This window comes from Cervus elaphus, chromosome 1, assembly GCF_910594005.1.
Source record: "Cervus elaphus chromosome 1, mCerEla1.1, whole genome shotgun sequence".
Taxonomy (NCBI): Eukaryota; Metazoa; Chordata; class Mammalia; order Artiodactyla; family Cervidae; genus Cervus; species Cervus elaphus.
The window spans coordinates 21,273,260-21,291,275 of record NC_057815.1 but is presented as its reverse complement, the minus strand read 5'-3'; the positions used below and the strand labels follow the sequence as shown (position 1 = coordinate 21,291,275).

The 18,016-nt window shown below is 39.1% G+C and overlaps 1 long non-coding RNA gene across 3 annotated transcripts in view; it reads right to left on the bottom strand.

The window, feature by feature from the left end:
• LOC122688219 overlaps positions 1–18,016 on the bottom strand; it is a 46,349-nt gene that overhangs the window by 17,233 nt on the left and 11,100 nt on the right. For 2 of the 3 annotated variants that reach the window (XR_006339400.1, XR_006339396.1), the window contains 2 exons: positions 9,521–9,650; positions 9,274–9,336 (listed from right to left, as the gene is read on the bottom strand). This is a non-coding gene — a long non-coding RNA (uncharacterized LOC122688219). Of the gene's footprint in view, positions 1–9,273; positions 9,337–9,520; positions 9,684–18,016 lie in introns of all 3 variants that reach the window. The other variant, XR_006339407.1, reaches the window with a different exon arrangement.

The following is an 18,016-nucleotide window of genomic DNA, read 5'->3' as shown; positions in this document are numbered from 1 at the left end:
AAAAAACAAACACATTTTTAAAAAATTTTAAAAAGAGAGATACCTGGATTAACAGGCAAGTTTGGCCTTGGGACTACAAAATGAAGCGGAGCAAAGGCTAACAGAGTTTTGCTAAGAGAACACACTGATCATAGCAAACACCCTCTTCCAACAACACAAGAGACAGCTCTACACACAGACATCACCAGATGGTCAATACTGAAATCAGATTGATTATATTCTTTGCAGCTGAAGATGGAGGAGCTCTATATAGTCAGCAAAAAGAAGACCAGGAGCTGACTGTGGTTCAGATCATGAAATTCTTACTGCAAAATTCAGACTTAAATTGAAGAAAGTAGGGGAAAACATGAGACCATCTAGGTATGACCTAAATCAAATCATCATAAATTGTTGAAACAACAGACAATAAATCATGTTCATCATCATAACAGCTAAATAATATTGAAGGATTGTTATGTTTTAGATCCTACTCTAGGCATTTAATAAATATTCATCTAATTTATTCCTCATAAAACCCTAAAAGTAGCACTATAACTGCTCTCATGTTAGTGGGAACTGATGTCCAATTTTGTCTTTGGATTGTGGTTGGCAAGATTCTCTGCTCTTTTTTGCTGTTACTCAGTAATTTGAGATTAAGTATTTGGACGAACTTGCAAAGTTCGGGATATTGTGGGTCTCACCCATGTGTACACCATACGAGTCTGATGTTTACAACTGACATTTTCTGTTCATGAAATCTTTTTCCATAACCTTAAAAGGAGCAGCTGCAGATCGGAGCCAGGATGCAAGCAGGAGCTTTTCCATAAGTGCTGGAGGTGGGCTTGAGGTCAGAGTTCTTTCCATGACCTAAGACTACAATGCCAGGCATGAGTGTTGGAATTCATTTTCCATCCTGTACTCATGGAAGACATAACTAATTTCTCAAAAACTCTTTCTGAGTCTGGATATGGCTTCTGGATTTTTTTTTCCCCCCACAAGGCAGCACTTCTTTCAGCAGATATTGAGAGGTGAAAGCTATTTGCCTTCTTTAGTCAATGAGGCCCTTAATAATTGCAGTCCTTAGTTCTAAATATTAGCATTCCAGTAAGGTTTGGCTTCCTCCTACTTTCAATAGCTGTATAGATTCCAAAGTGCTTTCATGTAAATTGTTTTATTTTATCAGCAATAACTACCATCTGAGTGCTCATTATTAAGTATTTATTACAGACAGTCTAAATTATACTAACTTGAATCCTTCTAGGTGGATATTGTGATTCTCACTTTATTGATGGGAAAACGGGCTCAGAGATGTGAAATCACTTGCAGGAGCACAACTGAAAGGCAGTTGTGCTCACTACTGTATCACCAATACCCACCACCTGGCTTCCCAGGTGGCTCAGTGGTAAAGAACCTGCCTGCCAAGGCAGGAGATGTAAGAGACCCAGGTTCAATCCCTGGGTTGGGAAGATCCCCTGGAGGAGGGCATGGCAACCCACTCCAGTATTCTTGCCTGGGAAATTTCATGGACAGAGGAGCCTGGCAGGCTATAGTCCATGGGGTTGCAAACAGTAGGACATGACTGAAGAGACAGTACACACACACCATACCACCACCAGAAGTAGAACTTGGACAAGTTCCTACAGGGCAAGTTCTCAGTTTCTTTCAAACACTGTAGCTACATCAAGTTTCCAAACACTGGAGCAAATCCAGTCTTTTTAGCCAGATGCCTGAAGGAAAGTTACTATTGTTCAATAGAAGTGTTGCCCCTCCATATACTTCTCCCTCTGTCTTCCCTGGTGTGCATATGTGTTTGCACATGTGTGTGTGCACATGTATGCACATATATGCAGCATTCACTTATTTTAGGCCCTTGACACCTTGTTAGGTCTCCTATTTGGCCAAACACCGAGATTAATAGTCTTGTAAACACAGTCATTTTTCTTAGGAGATCCAATTCTCTACCTCTTAGAAAGATGTGTATATATAACTGGAAAGTACATTCTCAACACTGCTCTGAACCTGTGCAATGATTCTGCTGACAGCACCTGAGTGAATATAACTAAAGGGTACATAGATGCCTAACCTTACATTAGCAAAGAATCAAGGTAAATAAATGTGTAGACAGCTTTTCTTCAATTTTCTGGTCTCTGTCTTTGCCATATTGGATCTAAAGCATTTAGATCCTTGCTGGAAAGGTATGTTTTAAAATGGAAACATGGTTATTATATCTAATTTTCTGTCTCTCTCACTACTAGATCTTCTAGTCAAAATTAGATTTGCAGTCACTATCTTCTATTGAAATTTTAATACCCAATTTCTTTTTTCTTTCTTTCTTATTATTTTATGTAAGTAGAATCTATCACAATATATTATAGTTGCTCGTTTTTTCCTTGAAAAAAGTTTTCTTTCTGACACCTGCACTTAAATATTAGTAGTTATCTTGAGGACAGAAGGAGTTTATGTATGACTATTGTCCTTTTTCCTTTGTGCATTTATGTGTCCTTTAATTAGGAAAATATTACATAATTTGTATTTTATTTCAGTCTGTGCCTTTCAGAAAGGTGATAAAATCTCTGTAGAAACATGCATGTGCCAGGTTATGCCTGAATCCATACTATTTTTATGTTAAGCAAACACAAGCATACAATGAAATAGAAAGCAAAATTCGGATGATTTTTTAAAATGAAAACAAGCATGCTTAAAGATATTAATATTTGTGAATCTGATTTGCACTACATCTGTAACTACTTCTTTGCCAAAAAGAATTATTTCCTTAGGGCACTTTGGAGGAAAGACTAGAGAAGCCGTTAAGTGTAAGGGAAATGCTCAAGCAGTAACTGAGAGGCATGTTCTAAAGAGGATTTCTGTTCTCATAGGAGGGGTGATGAGCTCTGAGGTCCTTCCATTTAAGGTCTTCTCAGTTCAGTTCAGTTCAGTCGCTCAGTCGTGTCCAACTCTTTGTGACCACATGGACTGCAGTATGCCAGGCCTCCCTGTTCATCACCAACTCTTAAATGCCCTTAAACGTGGGGAGGGCCTAAAAAAATGTAAGAAGGAATCTTAGATTTCTAGTTTTGAGATCTACTGCAAGGAAGATCATTCGTGTTAACTCTAGTTTTGAGATCTACTGCAAGGAAGATCATTCGTGTTAATTTGCATTTTCTTACACAGCAACTTTCTTTTCTTCCATACAGGATCAGGTTACAAATTAAATGATACTTTTCAAGGGAAAAATATCCCTTCTGCAATTGCTACAGAAAGTTCATCATGTTTCCCCACATGTCCAAGACATAGATTGATTCTCTAGCTGATGATTATGGAGTTCACACCTTATATTTAAGTTTCAGATCCCATTTCTTATATCCCTAGAGTATGGTAAAGCAAAAGTGGTTGTATTGAAGGATCCCCCATGTTCATCCTTGTTGTTGTTCAGTGGCAACGTCATGTCTGACTTCTTGTGACCCCATGGACTGCAGCACACCACGTTTCCCTGTCCTTCACTGTTTCCTGGAGTTTGCTCAAACACATGTCCACTGAGTTGGTGATTCTATCCAACCATCACATCCTTTGTCACCCCCTTCTCCTCCTGACTTCAATCTTTCCCAGCATCAAGATCTTTTCCAAAGAATCAGCTCTTCCCATTAGGTGGCCAAAGTATTGGAGTTTCACCTTCAGTGCCATTCCTTCCAATGAATATTCAGGACTGATCTCCTTTAGGATTGACTGGTTTGATCTCCTTGCTGTCCAAGGGACTCTCAAGTGTCTTCTCCAACATTACAGTTCAAAAGCATCAATTCTTCAGTGCTCAGCCTTCTTTATGGTCCAACTCTCACATCCGTACATGACTACTGGAAAAACTATAGCTTTGGCTATACAAACCTGTGTTGGCAAAGGGATATCTCTGCTTTTTAATATGCTGTCTAGGTTTGTCATAGCTTTTCTTCCAAGGAGAAGGTGTCTTTTAATTTCATGACTGCAGTCACCACCTGCAGTGATTTTGGAGCCCAAGAAAATAAAATCTATGGCATAGTTTATAGGAGAATGGACAGGACTCAACATACAGTAGCATTCATGGCTATGATTTACTGTAGTGAAGGGGTACAGAGAAAAGTCAGCAAAGGCAAAAGCAGAAGGACCAAGTCTAGGGGAAGCCAGGTGCAAGTTTGCAAGCGTTCTTTCCCAATGGAATCACATAGGACATTCTTAAGTCTCCTAGCAATGAGTTATGATGAGATGTGTGAATTGTTGTCAACGAGGGAAGCTCACTAGAGACTCACTGACCAGGGCTTTTATTGGGTGCAGTTGATATGGCCCCTCTTCCAGCCTCTGCCAGACATGAATCCAAATTCCAGACTTCCAGAAGGAAAGCAGGTGTTCTGCACAAACCACATTGATTGCACAAGCAGTTTAGGCACAGTAAGCCACTGAATTTGTTAATGGTGGGAACCCTTCCAAGATCATGTTTCTGAAAGCCATCCAAAGGCCAATCTCGCAAGCAGAGCTTTCTAAGGATAGCACCTCAGGCCTGCTAATTAATTCTAAGGCACAGTGGTCCTTTAACATTTTCTGAAAAAGAGTTCTAGTCTTGCTAGCAAAGGAAGGACCTCTGGCTTTTCTCTTGTAGCTTTTGGAGTAAGCATCACCACTCTACATACTTTCCTTCTTTTCTAAGAACCAGAAAAAACAGGAAGAATTACAGCAGGAGAATCAGTAGGAGGATTTTTTTTTTTTTTAATCCTTCAAAAGGGACAAAATAAGTAGAGACTTGTCCACACGAGCATCACAGCTTGGCTCAAGTAAATAACCATAAATAAGATCCCTCACCACAACCCAGCATCTGCCTTAAGTATGTGTTAGAGCAGAAAAATATACACATGCAAGAGCCAGAGTAAGCACTTAGAGGCACTGCTGGCTCACTGACAGGGGCTACATGCTGATTTCAGGTTTAATACACACTCATCACATTAAACAGTGTTTACCTGCCAGGATCCTCTTGTGTCTGGCTGGTTCTGTGCCTCGAGTTTCCTTCTTTGCCCTCCTCACTGAAATGCCCCACCTAGCACATCATCTCTCAGCCTTTCAGCTCCCTGCTGGTGGCTCTGGGTCCCCTAAGGCACCGTCACTCTGGGGTCAGGAGAGTTGTCAGACTTTCCTTCCTCCTTCACTTACTACTGTCTCTGGGAAAACCTGGCCCTACTGCTTATCCAATAAGGGAATGGTGGTGGAAGAAAAAGAACTGCTGGGGAATAATGTCTGGACAGTTTAATGGGTTGGATTAGATGAAAAATGGCAAGTAGGTGACCAACTCCCTTCACCACTGCCACCTGGGCCCTTGGCAGTTAGAGAGCATTATGGCGTGTTTTTCTCTTTGTGTCCAACACAGCATTCCAGATGGCCATTGCCAGTTTCTCAAAACTGGCATATAAATTGAAGTTTACTCCTACCAAGAATAAATATCCTCAAGAGCTTTTTAATTTATAAGTGAAGTAATTCTTTTTTAATAAAATAAAATTCTAAAGTGCTTGATTTTCACCTATGTTGACAGACATTGTAGAACCAATAGTATCTGTGTGTTGAAGTGTATTATGAACATCCTCAGATTGTATTTGTTAAGCAAAGTGAAAAGCAACATGCAGTAAAGTAAAAATGGCACCAGAACTTCCTTTAGGTAAGGGGCTCCATGGATGCAAATAAATACTTAAATTTATGAGAAAATATCACCTGCAGTATTGAGTTGTGTATAGAAAGTGCACTGATCATGTGTAAAATCCAGGTTAATTTGTGTCTCATCTTGTGTGCAGGACCAAGATGAGACTTGAGAACATGTTCAAAATTTTCAGCATATAGGACTTTGTAATTGGCAAGTGGATGCTGAACTTTTCAGTTTCTCTGGTCTGAACACAAGTCATTTTCAATCTTTTGTTGTGAGAATAAAAAATTTTGAACTGCATCTTCATTGTATTTATATGCCCAAAATAAAGAGAAAACTTTGCCTCTGGAGAAACTTAGTCATGGAAATTCCATTTCTATGAGAAGCACAGTTTCCCTTAAAAGGGTTGATTGGTTTGAAATCTAATAACAATTTCTACTGGATTATTGACAAGAGCATATCATTATGGTCCTGTATTATAATTTGATTCTGGTGTGAATACAAGTTATTATTATTTTGCAAAAGGAATAATTAAAGTATTGATTTATGGGGTACTTTATATTTCTCACAATATTACCCCATAAGTTGCTAATTTAATTTTTCCTATAGTAACTTTTTTTTAAATATAAATTTATTTATTTTAGTCAGAGGCTAATTACTTTGCAATATTGTGGTGGTTTTTGCCATACGTTGACATGAATCAGCCATGGGTGCACCTGTGTCCCCCATCCTGACCCTCCCTCCCACCTCCCTCCCCATCCCATCCTTCTGGGTCATCCCAGTGCTCCGGCCCTGAGCGCCCTGCCTCATGCATCGAACCTGGACTGGAGATTCATTTCACATGATAATATATAGGTTTCGGTGCCATTCTCCCAAACCATCCCACCCTCGCCCTCTCCCACAGAGTCCAAAAGACTGTCCTATACATCTGTGTCTCTTTTGCTGTCTCGCATACAGGGTTATTGTTTCCATCTTTCTAAATTCCATATATATGCATTAGTATACTGTATTGGTGTTTTTCTTTCTAGCTTACTTCACTCTCTATAATAGGCTCTAGTTTCATCCACCTCATTAGAACTGATTCAAATGTATTCTTTTTAATTCTTAAAGAGCTGTAGCATGTGGTATTATCCATATGTAAGAGATAAGAGAAAGTGACTATTGAGTGAATTGCCAAACGTATCAAAGCTAATCAAGCAGTTGACTGAAGTCTAGAATTGAGGTCCTGTATTATTATTATTATTATTATTTGGTCCTGTATTATTTTAACTACACATTTCTGGCTCTCTCTCTCTCTTATTTTTATTCTTGTGTAAATTTTTTTTTTTTTTTTTTTTTGCTTTCTCACTCTCACTGTGGCAAAAACTTGCAGCATGAAATATGCCTTCTTAAACTTTTAAGTGTATAGTACAGTATTGTTAAATATATGCACATTGTAATACAGAAGATCAACTACTTAATTCTTGTAAAACTCAAATATTGTTCCAATTTTAGTATATGTACTGCCAAAGCAAATGATAAAACTCATGTAGATCAAAACAGATTAAGCAGCATGGCCCAGTACTGTGTTGACCAAGGAATGTGAAATATTTTATATTTTTCACTGAAAGATGGATAAACATTGAAGAATTTAGTATTTATTTTAATGTGAATTAGGATAATTGGTGAACACATCAATCTCATTTGTGAAAGTGAAATGAAGATTACATTTACACTCTATTCATAGGAAAAAGAGCCAAATTAAAGAATACTTAGCAAACAATAGTACACATATGCCAAAAGTCTCATAAATGGTATGCAGCTGACTAAAATGATTTAGAAAGAGTTAGCAGAGAGGAAAGAGGCAGTTTTGGGTTCAAATCCTTGTCCCAGCACTTCCTGACCACGTGAATTGACAAAAGACACTTAACCTCTATGGGCCGCAGCCCTCTTACCAGTTGAAGGAGGAAAACTTGCCTCCTTCTGGTGTTGTAAGAATTGGGTGTAATATAGGTCAAGTTTCTAGCACCATAGTTTATGTATGCATGCATGCTCAACTCAAAAGCTCTACTCTGCGGGCTTTCCTGGTGGCTCAGAGGTTAAAGCATCTGCTTGCAATGTGGGAGACCCAGGTTTGATCCCTGGGTCGGGAAGATCCCTTGGAAAAGGAAATGGCAACCCACTCCAGAATTCTTGCCTGGAGAATCCCATGGAGGGAGAAGCCTGGTGGGCTACAATCCACGGGGTTGCAAAGAGTCAGCGACAACTGTGTGACTTCACTTTCACTGTGACCCTATGGACTGTAGCCTTCCAAAGTCCTCTGTCCACAGGATTTTCCAGGCAAGAATACTGGAGTGGGTTGCTGGGCCCTCCTCTAGGAGGTCTTCTGACCCAGGGATCAAACCCATGTCTCCTGTGGCTCCTGAACTAAAGGCAGTCTTTGCCACTGAGCCATCAGGGAAGCCCATAGTTTACATGTAGCAGGTGCTTAATAATAATTAAAATTAATTGCATGCTTACTACATATCAAGATGTTCCAGAGCTTCACATATGTTAAAGTGAAACTGAAAGTAACTCAGTAGTGTCCGACTCTTTGCAACCCCTGCATTGCAGGCAGATTCTTTACCAGCTGAGCCACAAGGGAAGCCCAAGAATACTGGAGTGGGTAGCCTATCCCTTCTCCACACATATATTAATCCAATCCTCAAAACAACAACAACAACAAAAACCCATAACCAAAAAAATATGGGAAACATATTAACATTAGCACCTTTTTGCCAATGAGGAAAGAGAGGCCCATAAAGGTAATGGAATACTTGTCCAAGTCACATAGTCAGTAAATTGTGAAAGGGAGATTTGAACCCAAGCAGTCTGTGTCGGGAGGATCCCCTGGAGGAGGGCATGGCAGCCCACTCCAGTATTCTTGCCTAGAGAATCCCATGGACAGAGGAGCCTGGTGGGCTATGGTCGACAGGGTCACAAAGAGTTGGACACGACTGAAGCTACTTAGCATGCATTCTGACTAGATTGCACCAGATGGTAGTAAGATCTACCATCATACACTCAATTATCATTTATCAATTATCAATAATTATCAATTATCATTCAGAGGACTCTCTCCGGGGCACTGATATGTGCTAGCATGGACACAGGGTGTTCAGCCTGCCTGGGAGCGGCTGGGACATGTGGGGAAGTCACCAAGGGATGTGCTATTCCTTTTGAATGATATAGGACAAGAGGTTGGAATTTATTTGGTAGGTAATGGGGAACAATCATGGGCATCAAAATGCTCCAGATACATTTTTAGGTGCTGGGCATAAAAAACAGCAAACAAATGAATAAACTATGGTCCAGCCTTTATGTTGTTCTAGTGAAAATCAGCAGATAAAAATTCACTGCAATAAAGAGGGATAGATGCTTTGAGAGAAATCTACATGAGACAAGTGGAGGCACATGGAACAGAGGTTCATTTCTATTCAGAAGGGCAGGGAGAGAAAAGGTTTCACAAGCAAGATAAAACGAAAAGTGTCCATAGGGGGGTTTGAGCAGGTCACAGTCTGTGCTGTGCATTTTATCAAATAGCCTTTTGTGACAGCTCAGGGAAGGATGGAGAAGGGGGACGTCAAGGCAAGGTTGAGGCAGGATCATCAGAGGGTGACCATTACCTGTGGGGTCAAGGAGAACAATGACTGAAGTCCTGCAGCTGGGACGCCATCGTCAGGGACAGACTGTGGAAGGAGAGGATGAATTAACTTGAGTTTGAGGCATGTACCAAACAAAGGAATCTGGGATTTTGGCAACAGCTTTTTCTCTACAATGACTATTACATTAGAAGCCATGTTACTGATAAGGAAAGGAAAGCATCATGCCTAACTCTCCCCCAACTATCTCAGGTTAGTCTATTAGCCTTACCGTCATCACTGGAGACTCAAGATACACGTCGGAGATGAGATGTGATTTCCACTGGTGGGGGGTGGGGACCATTGCCACATCCAGCTCTGGGCTGTTTGGAGTGTCTCTCTTTCTCTGGCACCTGGATTTGCTTTCGTAAGGAAAACAGCAAGTGTTGTTTCAGCTAGAGGAAGAGCAACGTTTGAGAACTTTGGTACTCTTATCGAGTGAATGTTTATTATGATGTAGTGGGCACAGTTATTGAGGCTGGGGATGGTCTGGGGAACAGGACACAGCCCCAGCTGTCCTGGGACTTACGGTAAGGGGGCTGCGAGCTTGTAAGTAAAGACATAACAGAGCATGCTGTCCAAATGCAGCGGGGAGCGGGTCCAGGAGGGTGCGATGGCAAGTGGAAAGGCCTTGTGGCAGCAGGAGCAAACCCAGGCTGGCTGAGGGAGTGAGGGAGTCATGTGTGGCTCTTCTGGATAATCACCCCTTCCCTGGTTCAATTTCAGGAAAGGGCCCTGGATTTCTTAATTACTGAGTAAAACAAATTCTCTTTGCAAGGCCCCCTGTTACTTGGTGCAGCTCTAGGCCTGATTTGTAACATGAAAGTAAGCCTCGGGGAAGCTTTGGAGATTTTACATCCTTGGAGCTTAAATGCTCTGGGGAGCAATTGCCATCTAGTGGCAAAATGAGGAAACAAGCCTGGTAGATTGGGAACAGAGGAAGCTCAACCTTGGATCCTTGGCTATGAAATTATTACAAAAATATGCATATTTTCCACTCTCACAAAATCCAAGAAAGTTGAATAAGCCCCAGGGTGTCCTCTGTCACAATCATTTTCTGACAGAAGCAGTCATTTTCCTTGGCATTTTAATGTTTTCGTATTTTATCCACACAGTAACTCTGCAAATTGGCCATTATTATTATTATCCTCATTTTGAAGAGGAAGATATCTAAAGGTTAAATCACATTTTCAATGTCTTATATATGTTAAATGACAGAGTTTGCTTTTACTCTGGTTTGTGTGAGGACAAACATGGCTTACCTGTAGGCAGCTCTGGGCACTTAGTAAAAGGAACTAATTCTTAACTGCATGCCAACAAGTCCAGTTAATGTACTCTGAAATCAGGTCCACACTTTTCATAGGAAGGAAATGCTCAGAACTAGAGCTAATAGGGAGAAACTGCCACAGATAAATATCAGCTCAGCATAAAGACATTTCTAGTAATCAGACTTGTCTGCAGTGAAACAGGATGCCACAGCAGGCAGACATGGATGGGTTGCTCCTGACTGCTAGCAGGTCATTGCTGTGTTTTTTTGGCCCAGGCTGAGTCTTATAAACATTTGCATTTGAGTGCTTTGTCTTGGAATTCTTTCCAGCTTGTCACAGTCTCAGCCATTTCCTAAATACAACGCATGGCCTAAGAGACATATCTACCTTACCTGCCTGGCCCATTAGGCATTTGGATTGTTGATCACTGAGTAGGTTAGAAATGTTTTAAGAGATGTGCTATCATATATTTTATGGGCTTAAAAGCAGTTTAAAATGTGAAATGAAAATATGTCCTGCCATATTAATAAGAAATGTCACAGCCATCAGCAATTTTTGTTCTCCAGATGTGAATGAGGGCTCCCCAAACCTTGATCCATCGGATGCTCGCCAGAGTGATTGCTGAGGAGCTGGCAAATGCAAGAAGCAAAGTAAACAAGGAAACAGAATTGGCCCCAGATAGGAGGAGGTACATAAGACAGGAGGAATTCTGTTAGCATAATGTCTTTCTGAATCTATCCACATTCTTGTGTGTTCAGTTCAGTTCAGTCGCTCAGTCGTGTCCGACTCTTTGCGACCCCATGAATCGCAGCACGCCAGGCCTCCCTGTCCATCACCAACTCCCGGAGCTTACTCAAACTCATGTCCATTGAGTCGGTGATGCCATCCAGCCATCTCATCCTCTGTCGTCCCCTTCTCCTCCTGCCCCCAATCCCTCCCATTATCAGGGTCTTTTCCAATGAGTCAGCTCTTCACATGAGGTGGCCAAAGTATTGGAATTTCAGCTTCAGCATCAGTCCTTCCAGTGAACCCAGGACTGATTTCCTTTATGATTAACTGGTTGGATCTCCTTGCAGTCCAAGGGACTCTCAAGAGCCTTCTCCAACACCACAGTTCAAAAGCATCAATTTTTCAGTGCTCAGCTTTCTTCACAGTCCAACTCTCACATCCATACATGACCACTTCTTTTTATTTTCACACTATAGTTATTGCAGGAAGGGGGACACCTTCCAGGGCCCGAAAGTAGGCTCTTGTCTAACACTTGGAAATGAATTGTTCAAGAAGACACAGGTGCTGGCAAAGCAGGAGATTTTATCGGAACGGGTGCCCGGGTGGAGAGCAGTAGGGTAACGGAACCCAGGAAAAGAGGTCTGGCAGTCTCGGGTTTTATGATGATGGGATTAGTTTCCAGATTGTTTTTAGCCAATCATTCTGACTCAGAGTCCTTCCTGGTGGTGCATGCCTTGTTCAGCCAAGATGGATGCTAGAGGTGAGGATACTGGGAGGTGGTTGGGCACGTGGTGTCAATTTCTGAACTTTGCTGAACTATCTTGAACTCTTCCGGTTGGTGGTGGCTTATTAGTTCCATGTTCCTTACCAAGACCTCCTGTCGTAAAACAACTCATGCAAAAGGTTACTATGGCACCTGGCCAGGGTGGGCGGTTTCAGTCAGTGAGCTTCCCCTAACATAGGTGTCCTACAGTTTGTTTAGCCATACACCTATTGAGGTACATTTTGTTTGTTTCTGTTTCTGCCTATTACAAATAAAGCTGCTATAGTACTCATGTAGAATTTAAAACAACAACAAAAAAACTGAGCTCATAGATACAGTTGACTAACAGAGAACAGTTGGATAGTTACCAGACTCAAGGGAGTAGGGAGTGGATGAAATGAATGAAGAGGGTCAAAATGTACAAACTTCCGATTGTAAAATAAGTAAGTCCTAGGGGTATAATGCACAGATGGTTAACTATAGGTAATAATACTATAGTACATATTTTAAAGTTGCTAAGAGAGTAAATCTTAAAAGTTCTCATCAGAATAAGAAAATTGTAACCATCTATGGTGACAGGTTTTTATCAAACTTATTGTGGTGATCATTTTGCAATATATGAAAATACCAAATCATTATATTGTATGCCTGAAACTATGTCAATTATACTTCAATTAAAAAAAAACCTTAAAATTGCTATAACAATTATTTATTGGTTTCATGTGAATCTAGGTTTTCATTCTCTGATACAAATGCTTGAAAGTGAAATGATTGCATTGTATAAATGTACATTTTGTTATTTAAAAAACTGCCATACTGATATCCCAAGTGTACCATTTTACATTCCTTCTAGCAATATATAAGAGATCAGTTTCTCTATATTGCCAACATTTGGTATTGTCACTATTTTTCATTTTAGCTGTCCTAATAGATGCAGTGATCTATCATTGTGGTCTTGTTAGACAGGAAGGCAGCCAAGGGCAATGAGAGGCAGCCCCTTCAGCTAAACATCCAATGGTTGCCTAATCCCATCAAGCAATTTATCAGCCCCAGTCCAAATATGCCCCTCAGTACTCCAAAATAATCATGAGGCTAGAAAAATTCCCCACTGGCCACCTGGTGGGACTGTCCCTACTTTAGCACATGCACGCATCTCATGATATCAGGTACTCAAGTAACCTTTGGTGCCATTGGACTCATTCAGTTCAGTTCAGTCGCTCAGTTGTGTCAACTCTTTGAGCCCCTGTGGACTGCAGCCTCCCTGTCCATCACCAACTCCCGGAGCTTGCTCAAACTCATGTCCATTGAGTCAGTGATGCCATCAAACCATCTCATCCTCTGTTGTCCCCTTCTCCTCCCGCCTTCAATCTTTCCCAGCATCAGGGTCTTTTCCAGTGAGTCAGTTCTTAGCATCAGGTGGCCAAAGCATTGGTGTTTCAGCTTCAACATCAGTCCTTCCAATGAATATTCAGGACTGATTTCCTTTAGGAGGGACTGGTTTGATCTTGTAATCCAAGGGACTCTTCTCCAACACCACAGTTCAAAAGCATCAGTTCTTTGGCACTCAGCTTTCTAACTTTAAATCGGTCTAACTCTCACATCCATACATAACTACTGGAAAAACCACAGCTTTGATTAGACGGACCTTTGTCGGCAAACTAATGTCTCTGCTTTTTAATACTCCAGGCCAGAATACTGGAGTGGGTAGCCTTTCCCTTCTCCAGGGGATCTTCCCAACTCAGGATTAAACCCAGGTCTCCTGCAGTGCAGGCAGATTCATTACCAGCTGAGGCACAAGGGAAGCCCATTGGACTCATTAACTTTATAAATGTTCCATGAATACATGCATCTAATTATCACAGGCTGAATTATGGGAAAGATATGCATGGTAGAGAATCTTCTTATATAACCTGCAACTGTCAATCAAGATCGCCAGTAAACAACCCCTGGATTATGCAAATGACTTTGCCTTAAAAACTCTGTACGCCAGCCCTCCTGGGCCATTGCCTCACTTGGCCTGACCCACCTCTATCCTGAGGTGTTCTCTCTGTTCTTTCTTTCCTTATCATCAATAAATTTTCTTGCATCGAGTATAGATTCCCCTTTGTGTCCTACCAAGAACCGAGGCCCATGGAAAGTGGGGTCTCCAGATTTTTAATGTTTTTTGCCCATTTCTTAATTGGAGTTTTTCAAATAGGAGGAAGTATCTTAATGTCTTTTGCCCATTTTTAATTGGCATTTTCAAATGCCTTTGTCAGATACATCGTTTGCAAATATTTTTCCCAGTCTGTAGCTTGTTTATTTAGCAATTTTTAAAATTACTTTTTCTTACTTTTTTCAGTTATATTGAGATATAATTGACATATAGCACTGTGTAAGTTTAAGGTGTACAGCATAATGATTTGTCTTATTTGACTTACATATATCATTAAATGATTATCACACTAAGTTTAGTTTCCATAATCTTATATATATTAATAGTTGACCATCATCTTACATAGATACAAAACTTTAAAAACCAAAATAAAAGCATTAGCTTTCTTAGCTTTCATCTATAACATGCAGCAGTGTTAGTTATATTTATCATGTTATACATTATACCTCTAGCACTTATTTATCTTATAACTAGAAGTTTGTACTTTTTGACTTTCATCCCAATTCAGCTTTCATCCCAATTCCAACTCCCCCCAATATCCATCTGTGATAACAATAAATTTAATCTTGTTTTCTATGAGTTTATTTGTTTTTGAAGTATAATTGACCTACATCACTGTTAGTTCCTGTTACACAACATAGTAATTCAATATTTTATACAATTCAAAATGATCACTAAGATCATTGTGGTTTTGATTTGCATTTTCCTGATGTTTAGTGATGCTGAGCATCTTTTGTTTGTGGGTCAGCCCTATATCATCTTTGGAAAAAAAAAAATGTCTCTTTAGATCTTCTGCCCATTTTTATTTTGTTTATCTGCTTTTTTGATGTTGAATTGCATGAATTCTCTGCATATTATGGATAAGCGAAATAGGTGAATGTTACTCAGTCATGTCCTACTCTTTGCAACCCCATGGACTTCTCTAGGCCAGAATACTGGAGTGGGTAGCTGTTCCCTTCTCCACGGGATCTTCCCAAACCAGGGTTGAACCCGAGTCTCTTGCATTGCAGTTGGATTCTTTACCAGCTGGGCCACCAGGGAAGCCCGTATTATGGATATTAAATTCTTCTCAGATATATTGTTTGCAAATATCTTCTCCCAATCAGTAGGTGGCCTTTTTGTTTTCTGTTGATAGTTTCCTTCACTGTGCAAAAACTTTTTAGTTTGATGTAGTCCCATTTGTATATTTTTGCTTTTGTTTCCCTTGTCTGAGGAGACACATCCCAAGAACTATTGCTAAGACCAATATCAAAGAGCTTATAGCCTATGTTTTCTTCTGAAGTTTTATTGTACCAGGTCTTACATTTAAGTCTTTAATCCATTTTGAATTCATTTCTGTGCATGATGTGAGAGAGTAGTTCAGTTTGCTTGCTTTTGCTTGCAGCAGTTCATTTTCCCAAAATTGTTTGAAGAGGCTTTCTTTTATCCTATTGTATATTACTGCCTCCTTCATCATAGATTGTGTGGTTCATTTCTGGAATCTCTATTTTATTGATCTATGTGTCTATTTTTGTTGAGAATTTTTATCATATAAAGATGTTGAATTTTGTAAGAGCATTTTCTGCAGCTATTGAGATGATCATATGTTTATTTTTTCTTCAATTTGTTAATGTGGTGTATCATACTGATTGATTTGTGAATGCTGAACCATCCTTATATCCCTGGGATAAATCCCACTATATCATCATGTATGATCTTTTTAATATATTATTGAATTCTGTTTGCTAACGTTTTATTGAGGATTTTTGCATCTATGTTTATCAGTGATATTGACTTGTAATTTTCTCTTTTTTTGGTCATATCTTTGTCTGATTTTGGTATTAGGGTTATGCTTGCCTTGTAGAATGAGTTTAGAAGCATTTCTTCCACTTTAAGTTTTTGGAATAGTTTGAAAAGGTTAGGTTTACCTCTTCTGTAAATGTTTGGTAGAATTCACCTGTGAAGCCATCTGGCCCTGGACTTTTCTTTGTTGGAAATTATATTTGTTTGTTTTTTACTGGTTCAATTTCATTACTGGTAACTGGTCTGTTTATATTTTCCATTTCTTCCTGGTTCATTCTTGGGATATTGTACATTGCTAGAAATTTGTCCATTTCTTCTAGTTTGTCCATTTTATTGGCATATAGCTATTCTTAGTAATCTCTTGTGATCATTCTTATTTCTGTGGTGTTGGTTGTAATTTCTCCTTTTTCATTACTAATTTTATTGATTCCAAGAGGAGCTTGTCTTCATTTCTTGTGTCTAGATAAATGTTACCAATTTTTATCTTTCTTTTATTTGAAAACCAAGTCTTAGTTTCATTGGTCTTTTCTATTCTAGTTTAGTCACTATTTCACTGATTTCTTCCCTGGTCTTTGTGATTTCTTTCCTTCTGCTAACTTTGGGTTTTGTTTGTTCTTCTTTCTCTAGTTGCTTTAGGCGTATGATTAAATTGTTTATTTGAGATTTTTCTTGTTTCATGAGGTAGGCTTGTATTGCTATAAACTTTCCTCTTAGAACTTTTTTTCTCGATCCCATAGAGTTTGTAAAGTTGTGCTTTTGTTTTCATTTGCCTCCAGGTATTTTTAAAATTTGTTCTTTGATTTCAGCAGTGAACCATAAGTTGTTTAGTAGTATCTTAGTCTCCAAGTGCTTCTGTATTTCACAGTACTTTTTTTCTTCCCAAGCAGTTGGTTTCTAGTCTCATAGCACTGTGATTGGAAAAGATCCTTAATATGACTTCAGGTTTTTAAAATTTATTCAGACTTGTTGAGTGGCCTAGCATCTGATTATCCTGGAGAACATTCCATGCGTGCACTTGAAAAGCATATGTATTTTGCTGCTCTTAGATGGAATGTCCTTTATGTATCTGTTAAGTTCATTTGGTCTAATGTGTCCCTTCAGGCCAGTGATACCTTATTGATTTTCTGTCTGGATGAATTGCCCAATGATGTAAGTGGGGTATTAAAGTCTTCTACTATTATTGTGTTACTGTCAATTTCTCCTTTTGTGTCTGTTAATATTTATGTATTTAGGCACTCCTTTGTTTTGTGTATATATATTTTAAATTGTTATATCTTCTTCTTAGATTGATCCCTTGATCATTTTGTAATGTTTTTGTCTCTTACTGCAGTCTTTATTTTATTTTTGCAATCTTTATTTTAAAGTCTATTTTGTCAGATATGTCTTGCTACCCTAGCTTTCTTTTTATTTCCATTTGTAAAGGATACCTTAACCCATCCTCTTTTAATGTGTGTGAATCTTTAGGTCTGAAGTGAGTCTACTGTAGGCATCACATGTATGAGTCTTTTTTAATATCCATCTAACCATCCTATGTTTGTTATGGAATGCTTTTCCATTTAAATTTAAATTAATTATTAATATGTATGTTCTTATTTCCATTTTGTTAACTGGGGGTTGTTTTCTAGTTCTTTTTGGTCATTCTGTTTTTGTCTTCTTCCTTTGTTATTTGATGACTATCTTTAATGTTGTGTTTAGATTCCTTTTTTTGTGTGTCTATGTGTATCTATTATAGATTTTTGGTTATGAATGATTATTTTAAGTTCCTGATCTTTAGTTTCAAACACATTTTGACATTTTTGCCCCTCTTCACCCCAATTACTTTATTGACATCATATTTTACATTGTTTTTTGTGTATATCCTTTAGCTATTTATTGTGAATATAGCTAACTTTACTACTTTTGTCTTTTAACATTCCTACTAACTTTGTACATGGCTGATTTACCATTTTTACTACATAGTTGCCTATATCAATGAGCTTTTTATCTTGTAATTTTCATATTTCTAGTAGTGGCCTTTTCTTTTTCACTTAG